The sequence below is a fragment of the Silurus meridionalis genome, chromosome 24, assembly GCF_014805685.1.
Source record: "Silurus meridionalis isolate SWU-2019-XX chromosome 24, ASM1480568v1, whole genome shotgun sequence".
Classification (NCBI taxonomy): Eukaryota; Metazoa; Chordata; class Actinopteri; order Siluriformes; family Siluridae; genus Silurus; species Silurus meridionalis.
Window position 1 is genome coordinate 4339385 of NC_060907.1, and position 4375 is coordinate 4343759.

The 4375-nt window shown below is 43.2% G+C and overlaps 1 long non-coding RNA gene across 1 annotated transcript; it reads left to right on the top strand.

Annotated features, from left to right (window-relative positions):
• The first annotated feature begins 410 nt into the window (after positions 1–410).
• Positions 411–3409, top strand: LOC124378469. The gene is made up of 3 exons (XR_006924228.1): positions 411–471; positions 559–739; positions 3390–3409. It is a non-coding gene; the product is annotated as an uncharacterized LOC124378469 (long non-coding RNA).
• Positions 3410–4375: the final 966 nt, after the last annotated feature.

Here is a 4375-nt window from a genome sequence, read left to right on the forward strand (position 1 = left end):
GCAAGAATGAAAGGGAAAGTTTATAGGTCGGTGGTGAGACCTGCGATGTTGTATAGATTAGAGACAGTGGCATTGAGTAAAAGACAGGAGGTGGAGCTGGAGGTAGCAGAGCTGAAGATGTTGAGGTTTTTGTTGGGAGTGACGAGGATGGACAAGATTAGAAATGAGTCTATTAGAGGGACAGCGCATGTAGGATGTTTTGGTGACAAGGTGAGGGAGGTGAGATTGAGATGGTTTGGACATGTGCAGAGGAGGGACATGAATTATATTGGTAGAAGAATGCTGAGGATGGAGCCACCAGGTAGGAGGAAAAGAGGAAGGCCAAGGGGGAGGTTCATGGATGTGGTGAGGGACGACATGCAGGTAGTTGGTATGAAAGAGGCAGATGTAGAGGACAGGGTGGTATGGAGACGGATGATCCGCTGTGGCGACCCCTAATGGGAGCAGCCGAAAGAAGAAGAAGAAGTGTAGGTAAGGATTCCGATTCAGTTGTATTTCCATGCTTCACCACTAGAGGCACAGTTTACCACTCATCATAAGTTACCTCTGACATCACAGTGCACCGTTCTCCATCAAGAGTATAAAAGGCCAGAACACTGAGCAGCAGTCGGCATTCCACATCAGCCATCTACCGAACAGCAGCGAGCAATTGACAGAAAGAATCACACACGATCAATTCTAAACCAAGTGAAGCTTGAGTGTGAAGAATCCTGTACCGTGTTTTTACTGACACGCTGAGGTGAGTACAATCTCCTGATCAGCGCACACTATCTGGTGTGTCAGACACACACACACACACACACACACACACACACACACACAAACCCACACACACATACTGAATCACACACACACTCACAGGCTGACTTACACACACTGACACACACACACACACTAACACACATAGACTGACTAATATATACACACTCACACACGCCGATTCACACACTGACACACACATACACTGACACACACACTGACTCACAAACACACTGACACACACACTGAAAACACACACACACACACACACACACACACACTGACTACACACACACACACATACACACACACACACTGACACACACACACACACACACACACACACATACACTGACTAGCACACACTGACACGCTGAATCACACACACACACTCACACATACACTGACTCACACACTCACTTTCACATACAGTATATACTCACCAACACACAGACACTCACTCACTCACTCACTCATTTACTCACTCATTTACTCACTCAATCACACATACACTCACAAACAGACACTGACTCACTCACGCACACAAACACATTCTCACAGACACACACCCACACATTCTCACAGTCACACACACACACACACACATACTCACATACAACCACGCACACACTTAACAAGAACAACCTGCTCCTTAACACCTCCAAGACAAAGGAGCTTATTGTGGACTTCAGGAAGGAGGCAAGAGGCACACATGACACCACCCACATCAACGGGATGGCTGTTGAGCGTGTCTCCAGTTTCAAGTTCCTGGGCATCCACATCTCTGCGGACCTGTCCTGGAACATCAACACCTCCAGCCTGGTCAAGAAGGCTCACCAGCGGCTCTTTTTCCTGAGGACACTTAAAAAAAATCAGCTCTCCTCGGATATCCTGGTGAACTTCTACCGCTGCGCAGTAGAAAGCATCCTGACCAGCTGTGTCACAGTCTGGTATGGGAGCTGCTCTGCTGCAGAGCGTAAGGCACTGCAGCGGGTGGTGAAAACTGCCCAGCGCATCACAGGGACTCCACTCCCAGCCATGGAGGACATGCAGAAGAAACACTGTCTGCGTCGAGCTCGCAGCATTCTTAAGGACTCGTCTCATCCCGCCCATAGACTGTTCTCTCTTCTGCCCTCCGGCAGTCGTTACATGTGCCTCCGGACCAGGACCAGCAGACTAAAGAACAGCTTTTTTCCTAGAGCTGTCTCTTTAGTGAACTCTGACACTCACTGATACACTACCACATTTCCCCCCCACACCTCACACTCCGTCACTTTGCTAATGGACTGTCTGAACAAAAACTTATGCTCACCGAGACACTGATCATTTCTCACCTCACACTTTGTTATTGCACGGACTGTTTACACAAACCTTTGCTCATTTGCACACTGCTCTTTTTTGTATTGCTGCTCACCATTAACTTATCACCACTGTATATATACCTCTTCTCTGTTTATAGTTATAGCAATATTATTATGTTCACCGCTTACATCCTTCTGTAAATCTCTGTGTATAGTAATAGGCATCTGTATAGCATGTTCACAATACATATATATATATATATATATATATATTCATCTGTAATTATACTCATAGTACATATATATATTCATCTGTATGCTACATTTATAGTACATATACATCTTTAAATTACTGTTTATAGTCTATATTTTATTTTATTTAACTATGTAAATTCATGTAAAAACTGTATATCCTGCACTTGCTGTTATTGCACTCTGGTTAGACCCAAACTGCATTTCGTTGCCATGTACTTGTACATGTGTAATGACAATAAAGTTGAATCTAATCTAATCTAATCTAATACACACACACACACACACACACACACACACACACACACACACACACACACACACAGAGACACTCATTTACATACACACACCTCACATACACACACTCACAAACTCTCTCACAGACACACTCACTTTGGCATACACACACACACACACACACACACACACACACACACACACACACACACACAGAATCTCACATACACACACACTCACATACACACACACACACACACACACACACACACAATCTCACAGACACACTCACATACACACACTCATTTAAACACACATACACACATACAAACACTCACCCGCTTACACACACACACACCTCACACACACCCACACACACACCACACACACACTCACATACACACACACACACCTCACACACTTTTTCACAGACACACTCACTCACTGACACACACACAAACCCACACACACTCACATATACACACCTCACACAGACACACACTGGTAATATACACAAACACTTACACACTTAAACACACATACACACGCTCACTTTTAAAGACACATTCACACACACACACACACACACACACACACACACACACCCACTGATACACTCACACACACACACACACACACACACACACACACACACACACACACACACACACAGAGGTAATACACCCAGTAATACACCTGGGGTAATACATGCAAAAACTTACACACTCAAACACACATACACACAGTCAGTTTTAAAGACACACACACACATTATAATGACAGTAGGTATAATGATTTGAACTTTTTCCAATTTTTACATTTATTGTGTTTTTATTTCAGAGATGAGGCGGTAGACGATGGTAATTCACACAAACACTTACACACTCAAACACATACACACACTCACTCTCAAAGACACATTCACACACGCACACAATCACTCACGCACACACATACAGACACTCACTGACACACTCACTCACACACACCTGCTGACACACACAGACACACATACTCTCACACAGTCACACACTGGTAATACACAAACACTTACACACTCAATCACACATACACACACACACTCACTCAAAGACACATTCACACACTCACATACAGACACTTACTGATACACACACAAACACCTACTGACACACACACACACACACATATAATGAAAGTACAGTGGAACCTCGGTTACGAGTTTAATTGGTTCCATCACTTTACTCTTAACCTGAAAAGCTCGTATCCCGATACAAATTTTCCCATAAGAATGAATAGAAACTTGTAATTGCTCTGGACACCCAAAAGTGTTTCTTTAAAAAAAATAACGCCAATATTCACTAATATTATTTACTTTTAACATGTTATATTGAAATCGTATCATATAAAAACATATAAACATATAAAATATCAATCTTTAAATGGTACCTTACCTTTAAGAAGTCTCGCTGCGTGCATGATGGAGACGACGTCCGTAGAAGCGGGAGGAGGGAGAGTTATTGTTTGGAAGGAGAATTTCCATCAGGCTACTTTGTTGGCGGCATGGTGATAGAATACACAGTATTTAAAGTTCAGTAATTCCACACTGTTAGAGCGACGAGCGGATGTGTATGTGCTGCACGAGAGCGCACTTACACACGTGGCCACGTACGAAAACTAACCTGCCTGCGATTTTCCGCACATACGCCGTATCCTAAAAATTTCGTAACTAGAGGCAACATTTTTATGAACTGCGATTCGTAACCTGAATTACACATGCACACACACACCGAGGTTCCACTGTAGATATAATAATTTAAACTTCTTTTAAATTTTATGTTTTATTT